The sequence below is a fragment of the Phyllostomus discolor genome, chromosome X (genome assembly GCF_004126475.2).
Source record: "Phyllostomus discolor isolate MPI-MPIP mPhyDis1 chromosome X, mPhyDis1.pri.v3, whole genome shotgun sequence".
Classification (NCBI taxonomy): Eukaryota; Metazoa; Chordata; class Mammalia; order Chiroptera; family Phyllostomidae; genus Phyllostomus; species Phyllostomus discolor.
In genome coordinates this window covers 11,140,367-11,153,207 of record NC_050198.1, presented here as the reverse complement: position 1 = coordinate 11,153,207, position 12,841 = coordinate 11,140,367, and positions in this window count along the sequence as shown.

Here is a 12,841-nt window from a genome sequence, read left to right as displayed (position 1 = left end):
CCTGTGTTTGAGTCAGGTTATCCTCCTAAAAGGGAAAGAAGCCGACAGCTTCTGCCCGCTGCTCCTGGCCTGCAGACTAGACTTTCTGGCTCCTGAGCGTGGCACAGGAGGAAAGCCGGGCAGGGCTGGGGCTTGTGGGGGCCTGGGGCAGCAGCGTGAAGGAGGCACCCACTGTCTGGGTCAGGCAGGTCCCACCAGGGTCAGGGCCTTCCATGCCTCACTTGCCACCCCTTGCCCCAGCCCTGCCAAGGGTTCCTCCCCACCTGGTCCCTGCCTCCTGCCCAGCCTCATCTCTCTGTCTCCTGTGTTTCATGTGTCCACGCTCCGAACGTGGTCACCATGCCGCAGATAGGCCAACACTTGCAGGGCTCTGTGCCCTTGCAAAAGGCTGTTTCCTCTGCTGAGAGGCCCCTCTCTGCTCAGCCACCTGCTGATCCCCACCTTCCCCCTCAAACAGCGCTTCCTGACCACCAAGGAGCACACCTCCTCCTCTCTGCTGCCCCGCCAAAGCGCACCCACCACATGCCTTATCACAGCCGGGCTCCCACAGGAGAGAGAGGCATTGCGTGTTTGCGCGGTTTCCCACACACAGCCTCTGGATTTTCTGAGGGCAGAGATGATGTCTCTTCCCTGTCTGCTTGGTCACCGACTTGGTCATTATGTGGCACAGGGTTGGCACTACAGAGTGAAGGAATAGGGGACTCCACATTCTACCTACCTCAACTCAAGACTCATGAAAACCTTGCAAAGTAAATGTCTCATCATCTTTTTGGAGATGAAAAAAGTACCCGGTCCTGGGGATCTGACTCTGGTGCCACACTGTGCGGGGGTTTCTGTACATGGCACCAGCGGCATTTGCTGGTGGGAGGGCGTCCCGTGCGCTGTAGGATGTTCAGCAGCATCCTGGCCTCACCCCCTAAACGCCAATGGCACTCATCCCCACTTGTGATCACCCAAGTGGCTTCTGAGATTGCCAATGTCCCTGGGGCAAATTGCGCCCTGGCTGAGAGCCACCCCACCACCCTGCCCTGCAAAGCAAGAGAGTCTCCCAGATGCAGCTCTGGTCGGCTGTCCCGGGTGTGTGTTCCTTAGTAGACAGGTGTGTCTGCCCACTGTGCCGTGGGAGGGACTCGCTCTCCAGTTGCTGCCCTGACTGTGTCGCAGGTTGGGCTTCCTCAGAGGCCCACCCCGGTAAAGGGATATCAGTGTGAGTCATTGGGGATGTCCTCTGGAGCAGCCCTGCTGAGGGAAAGGGGAGCTGAGTCAGGGCTGGGAGAGAGGACAGTCACAGGCATGTTGAGGGTCAGGAGGCTGCTGTGGACAACTGGTTCCTGCTGGGGGCCTCTGGGAGATAGCCCAGAACAGGCCTTGGGTTGCATTAGCCCAGAGACAGCAAAGCCCAGGTGTTTACTCCTTCACTCCTGTCTCATGGGCCGTGGGCAGTCCTGGGGTCATTGTTCCCTGTCACTCTATGTTGCCATATGCGAGAGCCATCTGTGTGGATGTGGCCCGACAGTGCCCTCATAGAGAGAGTCCCTAGTGCCCACAGTCAGACTGCCTGTGTGTGTACAGCAGCAAGTGCAGGAGGAGATGGGCAGGGCACCTACTGTACCTGTGACTGCAGCTAAGCGGGAGAAGTGGGCCTTTCAGTCCTGAGGATGTAGAGAAATGGGCCTTGTACCATACCTCAGGTCATGCAGAAGTGAAACTGTCCTTCATCCCAGTGAAACAGGAAACTTCATGTGCTTTTGTTTGTCAGCTATGAAAGCCAACATGGCCCACAATGGAGGCTGTGGCCCACACCTTACTTCCCCCCTGGAGGACCCCAAGGTCACCTGGGCTACAGGTGCCCTGGATGAGCCTGTGAACGTGGCTGTGCATGTATCTGTGTGCATGAGTTTGCCTGGCATGCTCTTCATGGCTCAGCCATTCCCTTCGCTTGAGCTCCCTAATGCCACAAGATGAGGGCTTAAAAAAAATTACTCTGTGCACCATTCTTGGAGCCTTCCAAGCACGTTAACCAGCATGCCGGCCGATTTGAAGGGTCCCAACTCCTGCCTTTCCCGACACCAGCTAGATATAGATACACATGCATAGAAAACTCATGGGCAGACTAAACTACACTGGAGGAAGAAGTGAATTATATTAATTTTAAAATAATTTATCTAATTTACAATTATCAAACTGGTGTGTTCCATATATTGAGATCTAGGTCTTTGCCACTTCTCCTTGATGCAGCTAATCAGAGGGACAAGCCAGATAACTTGGAACTACAACGAGCAAAGGTGGAGGAAGGTGACAATATATTCATTGCCTCTTGGTCTTATCTCGGGTTAACCCTCCATCACTCACCCTGACACTTAATGTGTTTCTCCTGTGATTGGGCCTCAGACACCAGAGAAAAAACCAGGGAATGTTGTTGCTCTGTGAGGTTATGTGAGTGAAAATCACTCCCACAGCCTATTACATCATTCAGTGCTTTCACATCTGCTAGTTGCTTAGTGGATCTAAGAACTTCTCTGAGCCTGTAAGTGCTGCACAGCATACTTATTTCCTCTCCTCCTCTTCCCCCCTTTTCCTTTTCTCAAACTCTATCCCCTTTCCCTTTCTTCCACTTGAGCATCATTTTACTATTTTACTGAAATAAAAATAAAATTAGATTTCATTCTGGTTTTATTCCTCTGCAAAGATTTGCATTCTGCTCCCTGAGATGGATAGCCATATTCTAAGCTAGGGTTTCTCAGTCTCTGTGTAGTTTACATTGTGGGGGTAGCGGGGCTGTCCTGTGCCTTGTGGGGTATTTAGGAGCATACCTGGCCTCTACCCACTAGATGCCAATAGCAGCCCTCTCCCAGTTAAGACACCCAAAAATGTCTCCAGACATGGCTACACGCCCCCTTGGGGGCAAAAATGTACCTAGCAAAGAACCACCACCCATCCCATGGTATCACAAAACTGGATCTGGAGAAATGAGGCAGCCATCCTCAAAACATGAAACGCTTTACAGTTCAATTTCTAGTCCAGTTTGAAGGATTGATGTGACTTTTTATTTTATTTTTGTTTTATCACAATTACTGTTATGGTTGGCCCTGAATTATCTTGCTAATACTGTGAATTTTCCAGTGGATTTGATCAACTGAGTTTCTGACCAGTGGGAGAGATCCAAACAAAAACATCTAAAATCTTTAGAAGGTAGATTTAAATAAATTAACTACCAGGGATTTTTTTTTCATTCATCTGCCAGATAAACAGTCACTAACCACTTCCAATTTTTCAACAATTGAGAAACTTTGCTCATTTCAATAATTTTTCTTTGTTCTTCATTTAATGTTTGCTTATTCAGTGTATGTTCTCTGCACTTTATTTTGTTTTCTTCTTTTTTAATTTTTTATTGTTGTTGAAGTACAGTTGTCTCCATTTTCCTTAAAATGCCAATGACAGATTTCACAGATATAGAACAAATATTTTGTTTCCTTAATGTTAGACCATCCATAGATTCGGTCCTTCCACCACTTTTTTTTTCTATTTACAGGCAGTTCTTGGATGACTTCATGTAGTCTGCTGGATTTAAGTGCTATCAATACACAGATGGTTTCAAAAGTCATGTCTCCAGCCTGCACCTCTCCCCTGAACTAGAGACTCATAATGTCAAACTTCCTATTCAAAATTTCCACCTGGATGCCTAATGAGAATTTTAAAATTAACATGTCTAGACCCAACTCCTGATCTTCTACCCAAATGTGTTCCTTTGGCATTGTGTCAGTGGAGTCTGACCAGGGAATTGGAACCACTATGAAGATATGGAATACTTTATTTATTTATAGGGATCAGACCTCACACAATTGTGGGAGAAGCTAGGGAAGTAAAGGTATAGAAGAGGACAGTTGGAGGACCAGAGAAAACTCATTAATCAGGGTTCAGAGGAAAGTCACTAATCAGGTGAAGAAGTCTATGGAGGGCTGTTGCTTCTGCATCTAAGCATGCACATGAGAACATGGGAGATCATTAGAGCAGTCAATAAAGAAGAAAAACTGGGCATGAAGCAACAGAGAGAAGACCAACTGGAACCCACAAGGACTAGCTGGAACCAGTGAGGACTTACCCATGATGGTCTTTCACTGCCTCTAACTTTAGTGATGGAGGTGACCTGATGCTTTCTACCATGGAACTGCACATGTATTTGGTCCAGGACTCAGAGAAACTGAAAGAAAAGAGCCAATGAAAGATAGAAGAGTTATGGACCCAGGTTCTGCCTATCCTGCTGATCCCCACCACAAGGGGATCCCGATAATCAGTGACAATGTATGTGAGCTGCAGTGACCTTCAGAGTATAATGGCTGCTGCTTCACTCCAGCCTTGCTGATCTCACAAAAATTTCTCTTTTGGTTAACCCTAATCCAGAACCACAGAGGAAAGGGAATTCTAGGAAACATAGCCCCAGTCAAGCTAATCTGACACAGCATAAAACCACCAGAGCAGCCCTCCCCATCTCAGTTAATAACAATTCCATCCTAGTTAGTTGCGCAGGCCAAAACCCCTAAAATTAGTATTGCATCCTTGATTCTTCTCTTTCTCTTTTTCTCCCTGCATGAAATTTGTCAGTGCATCCTATAGGCTCTATCTTCAATGTATCTTCAGAATCCAGCTATCTCCTGCCACATCCATAGCTACCACCCTGGGCAGAGGTGCCATCATGTTGCCTAGACTGCTATAGTAGCCTTCTAATTAGTCTCCCTGCTTCTACCCTTGCCCTTATACATTTTATGTTAACACAGCCCCTACAGAAAGCCTCTTATAACACGTCTTATCATGCTATCTCTCTGCTCAAAACCTTCCAATGGTCTCCCATTTCACATTCTTTCCTATGGTCAACAAGATGGATGTTTCCCTCCCCATCGTCGTCTCCCATTATTCATCTCCTCACTCATTCATTCCACTCTGGTCAGAGTCTTCCTTACTGTTCTCAGACATGGCACCCATCTCACAGCATTTGCAGTTGCTGTTCCATCTGCCTGTAATGCTTTTCCCTTAGATATCTGTATGGCTTGCTCTGTCATATCTTTTAGTCTTTGTTCAGATGCCATCTTCTCTGTGATGCCTTCCCTAGCCACATCCACACAGCACTCTATCTTCCTTTATTGCTCCATTTCCTCTTCCTGGCTCTTATCACATTATAATTTACTTACTTATTTTATTTACTATCTGTCCCCCCTTAAATGTGCATTTCACAAGATCAGATTCTCATGCACAGGGATCCCCCACCCATTTAGTGCTTATAACAGTATCTGGAACATAGTAGGTACTCAGTACATATATGTTAAATAAATGGATGACTGAAAATAAAAAATGACCTATGAAGAGAAAACATATTCAGTTGTAGGGTTGTTTTGGGGGGTCAGAGAGAGGAAACACACAATAAGGTAAGAGGAGTATAACCTCAACTGTTTTTTCCCACACTAGTCCTGCTCCTTGATACCTATGCATTTCTTAGTTACACCTATCAGCTGTGGATGCAATTCTTAGGGGTCTCCTCTTAGTTATCACAGGGAGGACCCCCAGTAGTGAATTACTGATGTTCTTTAACTGTCATACCCTCCAAATCCCTACCTCTTGGTCATTTCACTGTCCACCAGCCCCTCAGACCTCTGCCATAGAGAATAGAAGAAATAGAAGCCATTCAACTTTCAACTTGTCAATAGTGAATAAGTTTGGTGGCTTAACCAGTAAAATTATGTATTGCATTATTGCCTCATTCTGAGCTATCATCAACCTATTGGCTATGACAAGGTGACTTTCTATGGGCCTCCTTTTCCTGCTTCAGCAAGACAAGCTTATGGATAAAGAATGCAAATTTCTGTATTTGCCTCATATTTGAAGTATTTACAAGATAGTCCTGGGTGTGAGCTCATGGGCAGTACTTGGGCTTACTTATGGCAAAAGGAAAGAATGCAACAAGTGTCAGGGGTTCTCCTGAATTTACTGATTCAAGTGACTGCAACCAAGTAGGCCAGTCAGGGACATGGCAGAAAAGGTGAGTTATAAACAGGTAAGCCTTTTAGAGAAGGATTTCTTCTCATTTTCTATCAAATGATCTCTAATCAAAATAAAATACCACCAGCAAATTTGGAATGTAAACTAGGGTTTGGACAAATGAGTCAACTAACTGAAGCTCAAACCTCAGCCCTTCCACTTTCCATGTTACACTTAAGTCATTACATCTCAGTCACTTCATCTGAAGAATAGGAACATTACCTACCTTGCTGGTTTATTATTATGACTACATGAGTCTTTTGTGTGAAAATACTTCTTAAACTGTAATAAGCTATGCTCAGGTACTATGTTATTGCTGTTACAGTGAATGTCTGCAGCCCTTTCTATTTGGGTGTTCATTTGTGACTTGTTCCAAGGTTGGTGCCTCTGGGCTCTGACTATAAGGCCTGTGAGTGGTTAAAGCTCTGGGTCAGTAGCACAGCATCCTGGATGACAGGCATCCTTTGTTTTGAAAACATAACCTGAATCCATTATTACAGCAACACATTTTTTCATTATATTTCTTCTCACAGCCTGCAGTTTTATATTTGTGTACAAATAATAACAATACTATTGAGCATTTACAACCTGCTTAGTACGTTTCTATACATTTATTTTTTGAAAAATTTTATTTATTAATTTTTAGAGAGGGGAAGGGAGGGAGAAAGAGAGGGAGAGAAACATCAATGTGTGGTTGCCTCTCACATGTCCCCAACTGGGGACCTGGCCTGCAACGCAAGCATGTGCCCTGACTGGGAATCAAACTGGCAACCTTTTGGTTCACATGCTACCACTCAATCCATTGAGCCCACACCAGCCAGGGCTTTTCTACACATTTTAAGCATAATATCCCATTTAATCCTCCCAACTATCCAATAAGGTCATTATTTTTTCAATGATAGATATTAATTGTTACAGAAATAAAGTTGTAGTATATGTTCAAAATATATGTTCTGTTTCAATCAATTTGTAATAGATTGTGAGAATTTTTCTCTTATGGTCACCGTGATTATCTTTTAAAAAGTTGTCAGACTTTTCCCTGGCTGCTGTGGGTCAGTTGATTGAGTGCTGACCTGGGAACCACAAGGTCGCTGATTTGATTCCTGGTTGGCGCATATGCCTGGGTTGCAGGCCATGTCCCCAGTGAGGGGCATGCAAGAGGCAACCATACAATGATGTTTCTCTCCCTTTCTTTCTCCCTCCCTTCCCTTCTGTCTAAAGGCAAAATAAATAAAATCTTAGAAAAGTTGTCAGACTTTTAGCCTGTCTCTAATTTCTCATACGGATAAATAAAACTATAAAGAACATATTTGTACATAAAAATTATATTTACCTAAATATTTTGACTTTGGTCCTGTAATTTTTTCCCTAACTCTTTATGGAAATGTTACATTCATATAGAAAAGTTCATGTGAATGTTCAGCTCAATGAATTTTCACAAAGTAGGCACCCTCATGTAAGCAGCACCCAAATCAAGAAACAAAGTATTACCTGCACCCCAACCCCTTCATGTCTCCATCCAGTAATCACACCATCACCTTCCACCAAGGGTAACTACTACTGTCTTGACTTCTGATGCCATAGATTTCATTTTGCCTGTTTTTTAACTTTATATAAATGGAGTCATATGGTGTGTACTCTTGTGTTTGGCTTTTTTCACTAAGTATTCAGCTATCTTGTGTGTACCTACAGTTGGTTCATCTTAAAGAAGGTAGGTATTATTATTAACCCTACTTAATAGATTAGAAAACTGAGTCACAGAGAGATTAAGCTAACTTTCTCAGAATCACACACTAGCAAGTGGCAGAGGTGGAACTGGAGCCCAAATAGTTTGACCCCATTCTATTAACTATTTTGCCATAGTGGTCTTCATAGTTATTTATTTAATGTCTATCTTCTCCTCTATAGTATAAGGTCCATTCTTATGCAACAGCTAGCACATACATGATGATCAATAAATATTTCCTGAGTGAATGAGTAACAAATGAATGAATGAATGAATATGAGACAGGCCTGCTTCTACAATTCAGTGTTTTGTCTAGTTTACTTGATATGCTTCAGAGGCTCTGTATCTTCCTTTTGTTCACCTTGATTATGGCTACCTGCTCTGACTCATTCCCACCACCTGTGGTCACTGCCCCCTGTTATCCATTTGGCCACTGCACCATGTCAAAGAAAGATTGGCTTGTGTCTAGTCCTTGGAGAGTTCCTGGGCCTCATTTTGTTGTCCCACATGAAGGAGATGCAAGGGTAATACCACTTGAACACTGCTCTAGCAATTGGAACGACCCCTCTACAAGTTCCTGCCTCTGTAAGTCCCGCAGCAATTGGAAATGATTAGTACACTTTTAACCCTCAGCTTTCTGAGCAAAATTGTGATGTCCATGGACAGTTGATCTCCTGAAACAAGAAGGAAATCCTACCATTTGCAACAACATGAGTGGACCCTGAGGACTATGATAGGTGAAAAAAAAATCAGATAGAGAAAAACAAATACCATATAGTCTCAGTTTACTGTGAAATCTAAACCCTCCCTCCCTCAAAAAAAAAAAAACCTACCCACAAACTCATAGAAAAAGAAATGAGATTTGTAGTTACCAGAGGCAAGGGGTGGAGGGAGAGAGGATTGGAGGAAGGTGGTCAAAATGTACAAACTTCCAGTTATAAGATAAATATATACTTAGGATGTAAGGCACAACATGGTGACTATAGTTAACAGGAAGCTGGCCTTTCACAATTCTGCCCTTGTCTGTGCCTCACTCTTTCAGGCTCTTCAAAGCAGTTCCAATAGCCTAAGAATACTTTTACAAAAAGAGTTACAGACCATTAGAAGCAGGAGCACACAGAAGCCAGGGGAGGAACATGTAGAAACTGTAAATGGGATCCAAAGGGACCTGGGTGGGGTCCAAGGAGTATCCACATTAGAATGTGATATGCCCTAGCAGAGGCTAACACTGTAGGGTAAGGGGTGAGGTTTTCCTACAGTGTAGTGAAAATTGTATACTGAACAAATCTAAAAAGGGGACTCTCTCTTTCTCCCTGGAAGGGACAGAGAGTGGGCCTGGAAACAATGCTGAAAACTGGGATGTGCCTTCAAAAAGACCCCACTGTTGTCAGTGAAATGTTTAATGTCCTTAGTTCTTTTCCTTTGGACTATGATAAGAACAATAATTAGCATCCAGTGAAAAGTATTTTCTACCTTGTAATGACACTGAGTTATCCCCAACTGGGCAATAAAATCTTAAACACATTCTCACCTGCTGTTCTGTTGGAATGGAAGGTAGGCCACCACAGGGAGTGTGGCCCAGGCCATATCACTCTATAATGCTCAATGATAGCAGTGTCACATGGAGGGGAAATGGCTGCAGGTGGCAACCCAGAGCAGAAGTTCGTGAAGCAGAAATGGAAGTGTCAAGCCGGTGACTCTGGAGCAGATAGGTGACAACCCCCATTTTCTCTAAGTATAATAGAAAAAAAGTCACCTTTGATGAGAGTAGACAGAAAGTAACTCTTGGGATACATTTAAATTGTCACACCAAATGTGAGAGGTTTTTTTACAAGAGATGACATCTTCATACCTTAGCCTCATAAGGGCCAGATTGTTATCAAAATGACAATGGCACAAGGCATTGACTATCTGAGATATGAACAGATAATGAACAATATTTCCAGAAAAATGTAAGCCAGGAGTCAGCTTTTATATCTGACAAAACTAAAATTACAGTTGGGGTTATCATCCTTTCTTAGTAATGCATTTCAACTATAATTTGGTATTAGACAGTGTTATATACTTAGTAACATTAGTCAGCCTTATTAAAACAGATCTGATGACACAATTTTTTCTTTTAAAAATATTTTAAGTTTTTACTCTTTTCAAAATATCGGATGACTAAATAGAAGGTACTTTGTCTACAGGGACTTCTTTGGGTAAGGTAAAATAGTGAGCTTAAATACACATATAATTTAACATATAAATACAGTATATAATATTAAAAATATAAAAATATTAAAATTACATACACCAAACCTCACTCTCTTCCCTTATATTTTTATATTTACTATATATCTATATATACTATTTATCATTTATTTATTTATGTATTTTTTAGAGAGGGGGAAGGGAGGGAGAAAGAGAGGTAGAGAAACATTGATGTGTGAGAAAAACATCAATTGGTTACATCTCACACAACCGCTAAACTAGGGTCTAGCCCATAACCCAGACGTGCTCTGACTGGAAATTGAACGAACAACCCTTAAGTTTGCAGGATGATGTCCAACCCATTGAGCTACGCCAGCCAGAGCTATATGTATTATTTAGACAATGTTTATATGTAAAATGTAAGCATTTATATAAAATTATAATATATATACACCCATATATACAAGTATAATTTAATTTTTCTGAGTACCAAATTTACTTTTCATTTTCTAAGAAACATTTGGTATTTCTTGCAAAACCATGCAATCTATAGACTGGTTTTGATATCAGAGTGTTGTGGATAATGGAAAAAAAAAGGTCTTCAGTTTTAGCTCTTGTCCTTGGAAACTTTTCTAAGTCATAGCATTAGTCCGCTTCCCAACCTAGCAGACATAGTGGATACAACTGAGTCTTTGAATGATGATGTTAACTTAGCTTTGCTTCCAGATCCTGATCCTGAATGTTGTCTGCATGGTAAGTCTCTTGGATGTGAATACATTTTGGACCTGTTTATTTTCTTGTTATTTTCCCCTTTCCAGTGTTTTTAGGGTCTGCTAATTGAAATTCTAATGGACTATACACTTCATCTGAATTAAGTGCTTCACCTTGGGAAGAAATAGAGGGGAAAAGCAGAAGCTAGAATATCCTTGCTAGAATATCTGCCATCTTTAAGATAGATGCTAAGAAGCCTATAGGCTTCTAGGCAGCACATATTTAAAATATTTTATTTGTTTATTTTTAGAGAGAGGGGAAGGGAGGGAAAAAGAGAGAGAGAAACATCAATGTGTGGTTGCCTCTCATGCACCCCCTACTGGGGACCTGGCCTGCAACCCAGGCATGTGCCCTGACTGGGAATCAAACCAGCAACCCTTTGCTTTGCAGGCTGGCACTCAGTCCACTGAGCCACACCAACCAGGGAAGCAGCACATTTTAATCCCAAGAGAAAGATGAAGCTTATCTTCCAGGGGGAAAGAAAAACAAGCCTTGACTGGTATAACTCAGTTGGTTGGTCACCATCTTGCAAAGCAAAGAGTTGCCAGTTTGATTCCAGGGTCAAGGCACATGCCCACACTGTGGGTTCATTCCCCACTCAAGGTGCATGCAAGAGGCAATCAATCAATGTTTCTCTCCCTCTCTTTCTCCCTCCCTTCCCCTCTCTCTAAAACTAATAAATAAAATCTTTTTTAAAAACCCAAGAGATATATTTTGCTAGTGGGGTTGTTTCTGTGTGCTTTTCCAGGCCACTGCTGAAGAGATGGAGGAGGTCTGTGGGGGAATGTTCCATTTCTGCAGGCCTATTGGCCTGGTCACTTTCCCAGCCCATACACTGCCAACTCCTCTTTGCCCTCAATTCACAGTTTACACTCAACAACTCCATCTCCCTGCCCTAAATGTAACCAGAAGCAGGGATTACTCCATGACATAAATGGAGATTACCTGCTCTTTGGTTCCATTTAGCTTTATAGAATAACAGTTATTGAGTGCTCACTGTGTACAGAGTGTTTGCATGCCTTAATCTCTCCAAGTCCACTATAGGCTCAATTTTACAGATGAGGAAAGGACTCAGAAAGGTTTTAAGACTTGTCAATACTTACATAACTGGAGCAGACCCAGGAATATGAAACAGCCCTGCCTGGTTTCAGAGCCTGAGTTCTACCCATGATATTGTTCTTATTAGGTTTGTTTTACATTCCCCAAAGACCCTAAACTTCTTACTTATTTGTTTATGAGATTTGAGATCTGGAAGACAAAGACTGTTATGAAATTAAAGAATTATGACATTAGATGTTCTGGGAAAGGCTGCATTATCTTTTGCGTGTATCTTCTTTTCCTTTAATTTCAATCAGATATTAGATAATCAGGTAGCATTTTTTAAAAATTTTTTTATCCTCACCAAGGACATTTTTTTCACTGCTTTTAGAGATGAAGGGAGAGAGGAAGAGAGAAACATTGATGTGAGAAAGAAGCACTGATTTGTTGACTCTCATATGTGCCCAGACTGGGCAAGGAACTCGAGATCCAGGCATGTGTCCTGACCAGGATCAAACCCATGACATTTTGGCTACAAGATACGCTCCAACCACTGAGCCACATCAACCAGGACCAGGTACCATTCTTTCGTTACAGAGGGATGGAGTTCTGCAAACTTGGATTTAGCAAACTGCAAGCAGCACAATACAGGTCTTCCCTAATTCTCAGCATCATCCATGACACAAAACATGTATTCATTTTCTAAAGCTGCTATAACAAATTACCGCTAATGTAGTGGCTTAAAACAACACGAAGTTATAATCTTAAAGTTCTGGAAGTCTGAAGTCTGAAACAGATCTCGCTACGCAAAAATGAAGGTGCTGACAAGGCTGCATTCCTTTTTGGAGACTCTAGGGAGAATCAGTTTCCTTTGCTTTTTCCAGTTTCTACAGGCTGTCTGTATTTCTTGGCTCATGGTCCTTTCCTCTATTTTCAAGGCCAGCAGCATAGCATCTTCCAATCTCTCTGACTCTCCTGCCTCCCTTCTTCCCTTGTGAGGACCCTAGTGATTATATTGGGCCCACCCAGAAAATCAAGTATAATAGTCTCATCTCCAGCTCCATAGCTTAACCATACCTACAA